This window comes from Callithrix jacchus, chromosome 22 (assembly GCF_049354715.1).
Source record: "Callithrix jacchus isolate 240 chromosome 22, calJac240_pri, whole genome shotgun sequence".
Lineage (NCBI taxonomy): Eukaryota > Metazoa > Chordata > Mammalia > Primates > Cebidae > Callithrix > Callithrix jacchus.
The window spans coordinates 21,836,389-21,852,718 of NC_133523.1; the positions used below are offsets into that span (position 1 = coordinate 21,836,389).

General features: G+C 44.1%; 1 long non-coding RNA gene across 1 annotated transcript; it reads right to left on the reverse strand.

Moving 5' to 3' along the window:
* Positions 1 to 259: 259 nt before the first annotated feature.
* LOC108589631 (uncharacterized) lies at positions 260 to 11,466 on the reverse strand. Its single transcript, XR_004738180.3, has 3 exons — positions 4,402 to 11,466; positions 3,300 to 3,445; positions 260 to 1,612 (listed from the first exon to the last, which is right to left on the reverse strand). It is a non-coding gene; the product is annotated as an uncharacterized LOC108589631 (long non-coding RNA).
* Positions 11,467 to 16,330: the final 4,864 nt, after the last annotated feature.

Below are 16,330 nucleotides of genomic sequence, written 5' to 3' on the forward strand. Positions count from 1 at the left end.
ACTTTGGGAGGCCGAGGCGGGTGGATCACGAGGTCAACAGATCAAGACCATCCTGCTCAACATGGTGAAACCCCGTCTCTAAATAGAAAACTAAAAATAGAAAAAATTAGCTGGGCATGGTGGTGCGTGCCTGTAATCCCAGCTACTCAGGAGGCTGAGGCAGGAGAATTGCCTGAACCCAGGAGGCGGAGGTTACAGTGAGCCGAGATCGCGCCATTGCACTCCAGCCTGGGTAACAAGAGCGAAACTCCGTCTCAAAAAAAAGAAAAAGAAAAGAAGAAATATGTATGCTTTTAGCTCATTTTTAATAGTGTCTTCTTTTTTGTTGTATAGTCATTTAAGTTTCTTATATATTTTTTATATTAACCTCTTGTCTCACTTTTTAGATATCCTGTTGATTGTATCATATTCTGTGCAGCAGCATTTTAATTTGTAGTATTCTAACTCTTATTTTTCCTTTTGTTCCCTGGGATTTCGAGTTTAAATACAAAAAGTCACTGCCCAACCAATGTTATGGGACTTTTTTTTTTTTGTAGTAATCGTTTCAGAGTTTCAAGCCTTACATTCAAGTGTCTAATTTACTTTGAGTGGATTTATTTTTCTTTTTTTCGATGGAGTCTCCGTCTTCTGCCAGGCTGGAGTGGAGTGGTGAGATCTCGGCATGCTGCAACCTCCCCCTCCAGGGTTCCGGTGATTTTCCTGCCTCGGCGAGAGTACAGGCGTGCACCACCATATCCGGATCATGTTTTGTTCTTTTTAGCAGAGACGGGGTTTCACCTTTTTAGTCAGGATGGGCTTGATCTCCTGACCTTGTGATCTACCCACATTTTCTTTAAGAAAAGAGAGTATTGGCCTGGTGCAGTGGCTCACACCTGTAATCCCAGCACTTTGGGAGGCTGAGGTGGGTGGATCATGAGTTCAGGAATTCGAGACCAGTCTGGTCAACATAGTGAAACCCCACCTCTACTAAAAATACTAAAATTAGCCAGGTGTGGTGACACGTGCCTATTATTTATTACCTAATTGGCTTTATTTTCCAAACTCTACAATGTAAACTTTGTAAAGTCAGAGGCCTTTAATTTCATTCACCATAGCATTTGCAATTTTTAATTAAATGAATAAATTTTATTTGACTTTGAAGCATTTATTTTCTTAAAAATAACTTTGGTAAAATTGATATATTTATCCTTCTCTGAGCATTTTTTTTTTCTACAGCTCTGTCTTTACACATAAGATTTGTGTACCATAATTTTTCTTTCTTATTTTGACCATTCTCAGTAAGGGTCATTTCACCCTAGGAGATACTGTAACCAAGCAGGTGCAATTTCAGCGTGATCTTGAAGAAGATAGGCCTTGGCTGATCAGGTGAGCTTTAAGCAATTGTAAGTAACTACGTTCTAAATATGTATAATTTGTATTTTAATTTATATGCCATTTATGTATATAATATTTATTAAGCTGTAATATTTACAGTCAATTTCTCAAAGCTTAAGAAACACACACACATATTCACAACATCCTATTACAAGATTCAGTATTTATTCTTTGCTGGGTTCAGGTATAAGAGTCATCACTGTGCCTATGAGCTGGGTCCAGAAATAAGACATCCCACCTGTGGTAAGAGACACATATTACAGTCACATTACAAACTGTGAGCTATATCCACAAGTGAGACCCATATCCTCAGCAGTGGGCTCTGTCCATGTGTGAGGGTGATAATCCTGTCAGATGAGTGTGCATAGAAGAGTCACAATGTCAATTTCGTATGGGGTCCTGTAATAAAATTCTGTGAAACCTAAGGGCTTTATATTATATGCATAAGGGTGGTAATCTCGGAACTTTCTGCAAGCAGAAGACTCAGGATCTTACCCAATGCCATAAGCCCAGCTACAAGAATCAACACCTCTTCTATTGGCTAAATTCAAGTATGAGAGTCATTATTGCACCTGTGAGCTTGGTCCAGAAATGAGTCATCATCACACTGCTGAATTACACGTGACATTCACAACTCTTAACTGTGGACCATGTCATTGTGTAAGAGTGACAGTTCTAATTGTTAGCTGGGTGTGCCTATGGGATGCACAATCTCACCCATGTTCTGAGTCCTGTTAGGACACTCTCTGTGTCACCCAAAAGTGTTATAGGATATGCATGAGTATCATCACCTTCTGTGACATTACGACAAGTAGGAAACAGAAGACCTCACTCATTCCCCTCACTTTAGCCATGAGAGTAAAAAATCTTTTCTATCAGTTGGGTTCAATCATGCCTGTGAGCTAGGCCTAGGTATGTCACAATCCCATCTGTGGGAAGAGACCAGACAGGAGGGTTACATTGCTTGAATGTTGGTCTAGGAATATTTCAGTAACTCCCTGCATTCAGGGTCCTGGCAAGAAAGTCACATTACTTGAGTGCTGAGCTCGGCAATATGTCACAATTCCTCTGTGGGCAGGGCCACATTACCTGGGTCCTGCTCAAAGCAGTATTTCACAATTAACTATATTTACAGGGCTCAGGGGCTCAGGAAGGAGAGGAAAGTCACATCATGTAGGTTCTAGCCTATTGAATAGGTCACAATGCCTTTTTTGGCAGAATTCAGGCAGCAGAGTCACATGATTCAGGTGTAGAGCCCAGCAATATGCCATAATCCTCACTGACATCAGGGCCCTTGCAGGAAGAAAGAATCATGTCACCTAGGTGCCGGGCAAGGAATATGTCACAATCCACCTGTTGACTCAGCTCTGGCCCAGGGTCATGTCTCCTGAGTACTAACTTCAGCAGTATGTCACAGTGCCCTCTGTGGTACAGGCCAAAGCAGAAATACCACATCATCTAGGTACTGCACCTAGCAATATATCACTATTTATTCTGTGGGCAAGGCCCAAGCAAAAGAATTACATCATCTAGGTGATGAGCCCCATGATATATCACAATGCCCACTTTGTGTAGGGCCCAAGCAGAAGTGAAAAGTCACATTATTATGTCTTAGGCCTAGGAATATGTCACAATGGCTGGTGTAAGCAGTGCTTAGGCAGAAGAGTCCCATTACCTAGGTGCTGGGATCAGAGATACATGGAAATCTTCCTGTGGGCAGAGCACAAGCAGGTGAGGAAGGTCACATCACCTAGGTGGTAGGCCCAGAGGTATGTCACAAATCCCACTTTAAGCCAGGCCAATGCAGAAGAGTCACATAACCTAGGAGATTGTCCCCACACAATGTCACCTTGCCCCTTCTAGACAGTGCCGTGGTAGAAGCTGAGAATCACATTACCTAAGTGCTGGTCTCAGTGATATCTTACCATTCTCTTTTAGGACAGAATCCAGGCAGGAGAGGAGGGTCACATCACCCATGTCACCATTCCCTTTGAGGGCAGGTTCCAGGAGAGTCACATCACTAAGGTGCTGGGTTTAGTGATGTGTCAAAATCTCCCCTATGTACAGGCCCCTGGCAGGAGATAAAAGTGATATGGTTTGTCTATGTCGCCACCCAAATATCACCTTGAATTTTAATAATCCCCACATGTCAAGAGCAAGGCCAGGTAAATATAATTGAATTATGGAGGTAGTTCCCCTACACTGTTCTTGGGATAGTGAGTAAGTCTCATGAGATCTAATGGTTTTATAAAGGGAAGTTTCCCTGCACAGGCCTTTGTGCCTGCCACCATGTAAGATGCCTTTTTCCTCTTCCTTCATCTTTTACCCTGATTGTGAGGCGTCCTCATCCATGTGGAACTGTGAGTCCACTAAACCTATGTCTTTTATAAATTACCCAGTCTTGAGTATGACTTTATTAGCAGTATGAGAACAGACTAATATGGAAAGTCACATTTTTAGTCGATGGGCCCATACATGTATCACACTGCCCTCTGTGGGCAGGGTCCATGCAGCAGAGTCAAAACACTTGAGTGCTGGGCCCAGGGTTTTGTAACAATCACAGCTGTGGGCAGCACCTATTCAGAAGAGAATAGCCACTTCATCCAGGTGATGGGGCAAGAGATATGTCACAATGCCCGCTTGGGACAAGGCCCAGGTAGTAAAGGAGAGTCTCATCACCTAGGTCTGAGGCCCAGTAATATTTTATATATATATTTTTTGTATGTAAGGTGCAGTAATATCATTTAGGATCTGGGTTCAGTGATATGTCACAATTTTTTTTATGGGCAAGGCAGAGGCAGAAGAGTCACCTCACCTACATGCTCACTACAGTGATATGTCATGATTTTCCCCAAGAATAGCGTTCTGGCAGTAAAAAGAGTACCATTACTTGGGTAATGAGCACAAAGACATGTCACAATGCCTTTTGTGGGCAGGTAAGGCCAAGCAGGAGAGTAACATCACCTGGGTCCTGGGCTGAGCAACCCTAAAAGCAAGGCCTAGGAAAAAAGAGTAGAGATACATCACCTAGATGCTGGGTCCAGTGGTATGTTACATTCTCTTCTGTGAGCCAGAACACATCGCCTGGGTCATGGATGCGGAGACATGTCACACTGTTCTCCATCGGCAGAGCCTGGGTAGGAGAGTTAAATCATCTGGGTTCAAGGCCAAGCTGCATGTCACAATAACCCCTATGAGCAGGGCTCAATAAGGAAAAAAGGGTCACATTATTTAGCTCTTGAACACCGTAATATGTCACAATACCCACTGTGGGTGGGTCAAGAAATAGAAGCATTACATCACCTAGGTGGTGAGCCCAGTCACATGTCATATTTCCCACTGTGGGGAGGGACTAAACAGGAGGGGAGAGCCACATTACCTAGGTGCTGGGCCTGGCAACATGTAACTCCCGCACTGAGCAGGTTTCCAGGAGATGAAAGTGACTTCATCTAGTTGCTGGGCTCGACAATATATTACCATTCATATTGTGGATGGGGTCCGGGCAGTAGAGGAGAATTCGATCACCTACGTTCTGGGTTCAGTGATATGTCATAATTCCCCCTGAGGGAATGACCCAGGGATGAGAGGGGAGTCCCTTAATCTAGTTAATGTTCCCAGAGATATGTCACAATGGCTTTGTAGAAAGGACTGGAGGAAGAATCACATAACCTAAATGCTGGGCTTAGCAATATGTCACACTCTTTTCTGTTTGCAGATCCCAGGCAAAAGAAGAAAGTCACAGTATTTAGGTGCCTGGCCCAGGTATATGCCACAATTCCAGTTTTGGGCTGGGCCCAGGCAGGAGAGTTAAATTACTAAGGGGCTGGGCAAAGCATATGTCATAATCACATTTGTGGGAAGGTGCAGAGATGAGATTGAAAATCCTGTATATGTCCCAGGTCTAGGTATGATATTCAACATCTGTGTGTTGGGTCCTAGTATGAGTCAGACTCAACAGTGAACTGAGTGTGTGCATGAGACCTCAATGTCACCAGCAGACTGTATCCCAGCAGGGACTCACAGAAGTCACCACAGGTGTGCTAAATCCAACTATCTCACTTGTGGACTGGATTTTTTTCTGAGACACAATTCCAAATTTTGACTGCCTCCAGCTATGACATTTAGGACTTCAACAGTGTGCCATATTCAACTGGGAGGGTGACAATTCTCACTGTCAGCTGGGTGTGCATACAAGAGTCACAGTCTCATCAGTGTTCTGGGTCCTATTATGACACACTGTACAATTCGAGGGCTTTAAAATACACACCTGAGAGCCACAATCTGCTCTGAGACCTCCATGCATGTATGGATTTACAATCTTATTACCCTAGAATTATGTCTGGGATCAAACAACTCTCTTACTGACTGGATCCAGGTATGAGAGTTACCACCATTCCTGTGACCTGAGTCATCATAATGTTGGGTACTGCATTACGTTGCCATGCCCCCGGTATGCAGAACCCACACAGAAAAGTGCTAGGCTCAGTGCTATGTCACAGTCCCTAAAATGGGCAAGGCCCAGACATGAGAGGAGAGTTATGTCACCTAGATGTTGGGCCCAGTGACTGTAAACACCTCCTGTGAGTTATGGGCAAGTACAGGACTCATCATCTCAATAGTAAATTGGATCTGTGCATGAGAGTTCCAGCCCCACCTAGCGGCTGTGTCCTGGTATGAAAGTAACAGACTCATGGGAGTGCTTAATTCTGGTCCAAGAGTCACCACCCAACCTGTGGATGGAATCCATGTATGAGAGTCACAGTTTTAACTTTCAACTGCCTCTGGGTGTCAGATTCAGAATGCTGGTGTAACTCATGATTTTTTTTTTTTTTTGAGAAGGAGTTTCGCTCTTGTTACCCAGACTGGAGTGCAATGGCACGATCTCAGCTCACTGCAATCTCCACCTTCTGGGTTCAAGCAATTCTCCTGCCTCAGCCTCCTGAGTAGCTGGGACTACAGGCGCGCACCACCATGCCCAGCTGATAATAGAGACGGGGTTTCCCCATGTTGACCAGGATGGTCTCGATCTCTTGACCTCGTGATCCACCCGCCTCTGCCTCCCAAAGTGCTGGGATTATAGGCGTGAGCCACCGCGCCTGGCCGTAACTCATGATTTTAACTGCTGCCCTAAGCCCAGGTGTGAGCGTCAACCTCTCATTCAGAATGAGAGTCATCACTGTGTCTGTCAGCTGCATTCAGAAGTGAGTCACCATTTTACCTGTGGCTGGATCCACATGCAAGTCACAATTCTAACTGCAAACTGCATTTATATGTGGGATTTGGGACCTTAACATATGTGTAAGTTAAAATCCTAACTGTTGGCTGGGTGTGCATATGAGAGTCACAGTCTCACCTCTGTGCTGAGCACTGTTATGACACTCTGTACCAACTGAAAGCATTATACAATATGCATGAGTATTGTAATTTTCTCTGACTTTCATACAAGAAACACCCAGACCTAAGTCTTGCAAAGAGAACCAATATCCCTCCTTTTTGCTGGGTTCAGGTATGATTGTCATTATCGCACCAGTGAGTTGAGCCCGGGTGGCTGTCACAATCTCACTTGTAGACTAGAACCTGGCAGAAGAGTCACTTTACCTGGATGCTAGGACAGGAATATGTCAATCCTCGCTATAAGTGGGATCAAGGAAGAAGAGTCATAGCAACTGGATTCTGCACCTAGTGAAATACCACAATCTTTACATGGACAGATCCAAGCAGAAAACAATTACATTACTTAAGTGATGAGCCCAGCAATATGTAACAATGCCCAATGTGGGCAGGGCCTAGGCAAGAGAGGAGATTCACATCACCTAGTTGCTGGTTCCCACAATATGTTGCAATTCCTACCGTTCGCAGGACTGAGCAAAAGAAGTGAGTCACAAAATTTAGGTGCTGGATTAAGGAATAGTTCACAATCCCCACTGTTGGCAAAGATCAGGCAGCAGAGAAGACTCAAATCACCGAGGTGCTGGATCCAGCAGTATGTCACATGTTCTTCTGAAGCTGGGACCCAGGCAGGTGAGAAGAGTCACTTCACCTAGGTGATTGACCACAAAATAAGTCATAGTGTTTTATGTGAGGAGAATTAAGGCAGAACAAGCACATCACCTAGGTGCTGGGCCCAGTGATATGTCACAGTCTTCTCTGTGCTGAAAGCCTTGTTATAAGAGAAGAGGCACATCACCCAGGTGTTAAATTCAGAAATATGTAACAATCACTTCTTAACAGCAGGTTGAGGAAGATGAGGAGAGTCATATTAGCTTGATGCTTGACCTTTGCATATGTCACAGTTTCATCTGTGGAATGGCTCCAGGAAGAAAACTAAAATCACTCAGGATATGGGAAAAAGCATACGTCACAATCACACGTCAAGAAAAGTCCAGGGATGAGATAAACAATCCCAAACATGTCCAGTTCTAGGGATGACAGCCAACACCTCCTGTATGCAAATCAGAATCTCAATATTTGACTAGATTTGTGCCCGAGAGTCTCAATTCAACCTTCAGAATGTGTCCTGGTAGTAGAGTCACAGCCTCAGAGGTGTAATAAATCTCAGTCCAAGAGTCATCATCTCATCTGTGGACCTGATCCCTGTATGAGACTCACAATTCTAACTTTTAGCTGCCTCTGAGTGTGAGATTCAGAAACTCAACAATGGGCTGTGACTAAGAGGGTGAAAATTCTTACTGTAAACTGTGTGTGCCTATGAGGGTCACTATCTCCCCTATGCACTGGGCCCTGTTATCACACTCTTGGTGCCACCTAAGTGCTTTCTATGGTATGCCTGAAAGTCACAATCCACACTTAGATCTACATGCTGGTATGAACTCATGATCTTACTCATTGTCCTAAGCCAGGAATGAGAGCTAACATCTCTTATTGGCTAGGTTCAGATATGACAGTTCTCATTGTGCCTGTGAGTTGGGTGCAGAAAGAAGTCACCATTTCACCTGTGGCCAGGTCCACATATGACAGTCACAATTTCATCTGCGGGATGGCATCCATATGTGATACTCAGGACCTCACCAGTGGTCTCTGTCCATGTGTGGGAGTGACAATTCTCTGTTGTCTGAGTACACCTATGAGAATCACAGTCTTTACTTTGTGCTGGGATCTTTTATGACACTCTCTATCACCGGAAAGGATCATACACTAGGCATGAGTGTTGTAAACTTTTGTGACCTTCATACGAGTAGAAAGCCCAGGACCTTGCCCATTGCTTTAAGGCTACCTATGAGAGTCAACATCTCTCCTATTGTCTAGGTCCAGGTATGCAACTAATCACTGTGCCTCTGAGCTGGGTCCAGAAATCAGTCACTGTTCAACCTGTTTCCAGATGTAAACATGACAGTCAGACTTTTAACTGTGGACTCTATCAGCATGTGAGGTCCAGAAGCTCACCAGTGTGTTCCTTCCATGTTTGGAAGTGACAATCCTAATTGTTGGCTTATTGTACCTGTGAGAGTCACAATCTCGCCTGTGTGCTGAGTCCTATTACTGCATTCTCTGTAGCACACAAACTATTTATAGGATTTGTATAAATTTTATACATCTCTGCAACTTTTCTAAAAGTAGAAAACCCAGGACTCTACCTACTGCTTAAAGTCTAGCTAAGAGCATCAAAATCATTCCTATTGTCTGGGTTCTCATATGAGTGTAATTGTAACGCCTGTGAGCTGGGGAAACTATATGTCAAAACAGCCTATGTGAACAAACCAGAAAAGATGATCAGATCACCTGAATGCCGGACCAGAAACATGTCGATATCTACTCTATGGGCAGGGCTGCGACAGAAAAGTCACATAACCTGGGTACTGGGCCCAGCAGTATGTCTCAATGCCTTCAGTGGGCAGCATTCATAAGGAAAGACACACTATCTGCATGCAGGGCACAGAAATATGTCACTGTGTGGACAGGACTCGGGTAAGAGAAAAGGGTCACAATAGGCCCAGTTGATGGGCCAATAGATATATCAAAATGCCTCCTTTTGGAGGAGCCAAGGCAGGAGAGTCATATTATTTATGCATAGGGCTCAGTGATATGTCACAACCTGCACTTCAGCAAAGCCCATGGCAAAGAGTAACGTCACATCACTTAGGTGATTGGCCCAACTATATGCTACAATTATGTCTGTTGGCAGGGCCCAGGCAGAAGAGGATGATTATATAACCTAGGTTATGGGCACAGTGATATGTCACAATTTTCCCTGAGGACATGGCCTATGCAGGAAAGTAAAATAACTTAAATGCTTGGCCCAGGTAAAAAAAAAAATAATTTTTTTAAAATCACAATTTTTTCTGGGCTTTACCCAGGCAGGATAGCCAAATCACTCAGGTGCTAGGCAAAGGTAGATGTTACAATCACACTAGCAAGAAGGCTGAGAAATTAGATTCAAAATTCCAGACTCTTTTTTTCTTTTGAGATGGAGTTTCATTGTTGCCCAGGCTGGAGTGCAATGTCACAATCTTGGCTCACTACAACCTCCCCCTCCTGGGTTCAAGCTACTCTCCTGCCTCAGCCTCCCAAGTAGCTGGGATTATAGGCATGCACCACAATGCCTGGCTAGTTTTGGATTTTTAGTAGAGATGGGTTTTCTCCATATTGTTCAGACTGGTCTTGAACTTTCAACCTCAGGTGATCCACCTGCCTTGGCCCCCCAAAGTGCCATGATTACAAGAGTGAGCCAGCATGCCCGGCCTCCACACATTTTTTGACTTCAGGTATGAGGGTCAAGAGATCTCATTTGAGTTGGGTTCAAGTACGTGGGTCACAACCTTCCTGTTGGACTCTATCCCTGCAAGAGAGCCACAACTCCAAATGCAAACAATTTCTGAATTTATGAGTCACAGCCTCACAGATGTTCTGAATCCTGCTCTTTGAGTCGCTATTCTACCTGTTAAGCAGGTCCATGTATGAGTCACAATTCCAACTTTCAACTACCTCCATGTGAGATCCACAGCCTCACAGTGGACGGTTTCTATGTGTGAGAGTGACGGTGTTTACAGTTGGCTGAGTGTGCACAGGAGAGTCACAATTTCACCTGTGTTCTTGGTTTTGTGATGACACCCTCTGTATTACCCACGGGCTTTATATGGTGTAAGTGGCAGTTGCAATCTGCTTTGAGACCTCCATTCTGGCATAAATCAATGAAGCAATGATTGTACCCATTGCCCCATGCCCACATCTCTCATATTGGCCAGATATAGGTATGACAGTCATCAAATTGTCTGTAAGTTGGCTCCAAAAATTAGCATGCCAACTGTCCTGGGACCCACATCTGACTGTCACAAATCTAATTGTGGAGAGTGCCTGTGAGATTCAGGACCTCCGCAGTGGGTTCTTTCTATGTGTGAAAGTAACAATTCTAATTTTCACCTGGGTGTGCCTATGAGAGTTATAATTTCACCTGTGTACTGGATTCTGTTATTATACTCTTAATTGTCACACAAAAGCGTTATAGAATAAGCTTGAGTGTCATAATCTCATGTCACGTTTCCTCACATAGGAGATGCAGTATTTTATCCATTGCCCTAAGTCTAAAAAAAGGCAAAATCTCCCCTATTGGAGGGTCCATATATCAAATTAGCCAGTAAAAGATACTCTCTGTTCTAGCTAAGCTGAGAGAAACAGGTAAGATTCTAGGTCTTCTCTTTGTACAAAGATCATTAAAAAAGTACCACTTTATCCCATATTGTATAAAGCCCTTGGGTGATACAGAGAGTATAAATTCAAGGCCCAGCACACAATAGAAATATTTCTTACTCTATGCACCCCCAGCCAACCGCTGGCCTTGTCACCCTCACACATAAGCAGAACCCACTGGTGAGGTCCTAAATCTAATTCATGGATGCAGTTCACAGTTGAAATTGAGACTGCATATGTGAACACCTGGCTATACATGGAATAGTGACTCATTTCATTTTTCTTTTCTTTCCTTTTCAAATTTACTTATTATACTTTAAGTTCTGAAGTACATGTACCAATCATGCAGGTTTGTTACATAGGTATACACGTGCCATGATGGTGGTTTGCTGCATCCATCACCCTGTCATCTACACTAGGCATTTCTTCTAATGCTATCCCTCCCCAAGCTCCCCACCCCCTGCTATTCCTCCCCTAACCCCCCACCTTCCAGGCCCTGGAGGGTGATGCTCCCTTCCCTGTGTCCATGTGTTCTCATTCTTCAACACCCACTTATGAGTGAGAACAAGTGATGTTTGGTATTCTGTTCTTGTGAATAGTGACGCATTTCTAAATCCAGCTCACAGGCAGGTCGAGACTCTGCTACCTAAAGCCAGTCATTTTTTTTTTTACTTTAAACCCAGCCTTTCTTAAAGATGTTCACTCTCATATTTGGGTTTAGAGTCACAGGTAAAATTGTGGGTTCACAGAAGCACAAAGGTTTCAGAATAAACTGCACCTCTCATGCATACTGTATAATGATCTCAGTAAGACAGAGAGGGTCCCTACAGGGCCAGACACACAAATGGGATTGTGACACTCATATGCACACCCAGCCAACAGTAAAGATTGTCATCCAACCGCATATATTTTGGCCCAGCTCACAGGTAAGATGCCGACCCTCTTTCTTTGAACCAGTCAATAAAAAAGATACTTTTGACCAGGTGCAGTGGCTCACACCTGTAATCCCAGCACTCTGGGAGGCCAAGTCTGGGTGGATCACCAGGTCAGGATTTCAAGACCACCCTGGCCAACATGGTGAAGCCCCATTTCTACCAAAAATACAAAAAATTAGCCATGAGTGGTGGCAGGCCCCTTTAATCCCAGCTACTCAGGAAGCTAAGGCAGAGAATCACTTGAACCCAGAAGGTGGAGGTTGCAGTGAGCTGAGATTACACCATTGCACTCCAGCGTGTGTGACAGAGAGACTGTCTGAAAACAAAACAAAACAAGAAAAACTTTAATAGCTGGTCTTAGTGAAATGGGTAAGATCTTGGGCCTCCTCTTTGTATGAAAGTTGTAGGGAACTACCACTTTTTAACTTTATATAAAGCCCTCCAGTGGTACACAGGATGTCATCACAGGGCCAAGAACACAGGTGAGATTGTGTTTCTCATATGCATACCCAGCCAACTGTTAGGATTGTCACCCTCACACCTAAACAGAGCATTCTGGGGAAATGCTGAATCTCTTATGCAGATACAGTCTGCAGTTAAAATTCTGACTGTCATATGTGAACACCTGGCCATAGTTTAGATGGTGACTCATTCCTAAACCCAGCTTATAGAGAGGTCAGGCCTCTGCCATCTAGACTCAGCCAACAGGAGAGATGTTGACTCTCATACATGGACTAAGGACCACAGGTCCAATATGGGTGCATACTGGCACAAAGGTCTCAGCAGATGTTGAGTCTTGTACATACCTTGAATGGTAGAGAGACTGTCCTCACAGGGCAGAGCACACAGGTGAAATTGTGACACTGCTTTAGACAGGTGGCCAATAGTAGACTCTCATCCTTCCACATGAACACAGCCCACTGGTGAGGCTCTGAATCTCCAAGCTGGAGGCAGTGGAAAGTTGGAGAATTAACTCTCATACACGGATCTGGTACATAGGTAGGTCAGTGAATCTCAGATCAAGATTCCCCACAGCTGTGAGGCTGTAACTCCACTAAGGGGAAAGTCTTCAGAAGGAATTGAGTCTCTTTTGTGCAGATCTAGTTTATTTTTGAGATTGCAACTTGTACTTAGACCAAACCTACAACTGGGACATGTGTGGGATTGTGTCTCATCCCTGGACCTTCTTGTAGGTGATTCTGATGTAAGCCTCTGCCCGGAATCTGAATGATTTGACTCTCTTGCCTGGGTCTACCCTCTAGTAGAGATTATGACATGTCACTTTGTCCAGTACTTAGCTGATGTGATCTGTTCTCCTGTCTTGGCTCTGCCCACAGAGGACAGTGTGATGTATTTACTGGCCCTGCACCCAGATTATGTGACTTCTGCCTATTGCTAGGCCAAATAAGGTGACATTCCTGTCTTGATTTGGTCCTGCTCTCAAAAGCATTGTGACATATTGCTGGGCCCAGCACAAAAGTGGTTTGAGTCTCACGCCTGGACTCTGCTTACAGGGGCATTGTGAAATATCTCTGGGCCTATCAACTATTTAATGTGACCCTCCTTTTTCACCTGGGCTTTGCCTATAGAAGACATTGTGACATATCTCCTGGCTCTGCACCCAGGTGACTTGACTTGCCTCTTCTGCCTCGGCAATACCCACAGGGAATATTCATACATATCTGTGGCCCCACCATGTAGATGATGTGACTTTTTTTTTCTTGGACCCATTTATAGTGGGAATTGTGACATATCACTTGACTTAGCATTTGTGTGATGCGACTCTCCTCTCATGCCTAGGCCCTGCCCAATGGGGTGATTGTGACACGTATCTGGGTGTAGCCCCTGGGTTATATCATGCTCCTCTTTCCCATGATCCCTACTTATAGCATGCATTGTGACATCTCTGGTTTACTCACCTTGGTTATGTGACTTTCTTTTATTTGCCCTTCCATCAGGGGGCATTGTGACATATTGCTGGGCCCATAATCTAATAATGTGACTCTCCCCACCCAAAGGGGACATTGTGACATATCTTGGAACTAACTTTCTACATAATGTGCCTCTTCTCTGCTGCCCAAGACAAGCCTAAAGAAAAGATTCTTTAGACCCCTGTGATATAGCTCAGGGCCCGGCACCCAAATGTCATAACTCTCCTGTCTGGGCTCTGCCTAGAGGAAATATTATGACATGTCACTGGGCCCTGAACACAACTGATGTGTCTCTTCTGCCTGGGCCTTGTCCATAAAGGGGATTGAGACACACTCCAGGTGAAGAATCAAGGTAATATGACTCTTATTTCTCAGCCTTTTGCAGAGGTAAGATTGTGACATATAACTCAGCCCAGCACACATAAGAGATTTTTACTCTTGTAGGCAAACCCAGCCAAAAGTTACTACTGTCACTATTACACATGAACAGAGACCACTGTTGAGGTCCTAAATCTCATATGTGAACACAGCCAACAGTTGTCATTGGGACTATTATGTGTGTATATTACCAGAAGTCAGATGGTGACTCACTGTGGATTCAGCTCATGTGAATGGTGATGAGTCTCATACCTGGACCCAGCTAAAAAGAGATGCTGACTCCTACAACTAGGCTTTGGGGTCTGGATCCTTTACTTGTAGGAAAGTAACAGGAGATTATGACACTCATGTATGCTGTATAAAGCTCTTGGGAAATACAGAGTGTCATTACAGGGCCCATCCACAGGTGAGATTGTGACTCTTCTATGCACACCTAGCCAGTAGTTTGAATTGCCATGCTCATACATAGACCAAGCCTACCAGTAAGGTCCTAAATCTTACACATGAACCTGTTCCACCACTGAAATTGTTACTGTCATATGTGGATCTAGCCACAGGTTAGATCCTGGAAAATTTCTGAACCCAACTCACTTGCACAATGAACCCAGCCAATAGAAGATATATTGACTCTTGTACCTAGGCTTATGTCAACAGTAAGGCTTTGGGTTTTCTAGTTGTATAAATATGTCACAGAGGATTATCACACTCACGTATATTGTATAATGTCCTCAGGGTTATAAAGAAAGTGTCATTACATAACTCAGCACAAAGTGAAGATTGTGACTTTCAAATGCACACTCAGCCAGCAGTAAGACTTGTCATTCACACACATGAATATAACCCACTGGTGAGGTCCTGAATTTTACTCACAGATGCAATCCACGGTTGTCATTTTTAATGTCATGTGTGTATCTAACCACAGGTGGAATGGTGACTCATAGCCGAGCCCAACAAAGAAGCACAGCAATGACTTTTATATCTGGATTCAGCCAATATGAGCAACGTTGACTCTCACAGTTGGGCGTGGGACAACAGGTTTATACAGCACTAATTTCTCACAGGGGATTGTGAGTCTCACCCCAACAATATAAAGCCCTCTGATGGTACATAAGAGGTCCCAGAACACAGCTGAGATTGTGATTCTTATATGCATTTCGAGCCCACAGTAAAAATTGTCACCCTTCCACACCTGGACGCAGTTGAAAGTTGGAATTACAATCCTTATATGTAGATTTTGTCTTACAGGTAGATGGTGATTCTAGAACCAGAATTCATTACATCTGTGAGGTTTTGTCTCTGATACCAGAACACAATCTACAGGTGAAATTGAGACTCTCATGCATGAGTCTAGCCCATCATTGAGATTGTGACTCATGTACTTGAATGCAACTCACAGGAGGTGTTGACTTTCCTACCTGAAGCTAGAACATGTGTGGAATTGTGAATCTTATCCCTGGACCCTCGCACAAGTGTGATCGTTACATATACTTCTGCATAACATCTGAGTGATTTTACTTTCCTGCATGGGCACAGAGCTCAGAGGAGATTGTGACATATACCTGGGTCAAGCACCTAGGTGATGTGACTCTCTTGCTTGAACCCTGTACACAGAGGGTATTGTGAAATATCACTGGGCCTAGCACTTGGGTCGTCTGACACTTATCTTTAGCCTGAGCCCTGCCAACAAAGCCGTTGTGAAATATCACTGAGCCCAGCACCTCACTGATGTGACTGTACTGCCTGGGCCCTGCCCAGAGTAGGTATTGTGATATGCCTCTGAGCTCATTATCTAAGTGATGTAACACTCCTCTTTTGCCTGCATTCTGTCCCTTGAAAATGGAGTGACATACCACAGGTACTTAGGTGATATGATTCTCCTCTTTTGCCTGTGTCATGGCAACAGGAGATTGAATCATTTTAGCAAGCCCAGATTGCAAGTGATGTAAACCTATATCCTAGGCCTTGCCTGCAGGAGGTATTTTGATTTGTCTCTGTGGCCACAATATTAGATGTTGTGACTCTTCTATTCTCTCTAAGCCGTGCCAGCAGAGGGGGATTGTAACATGT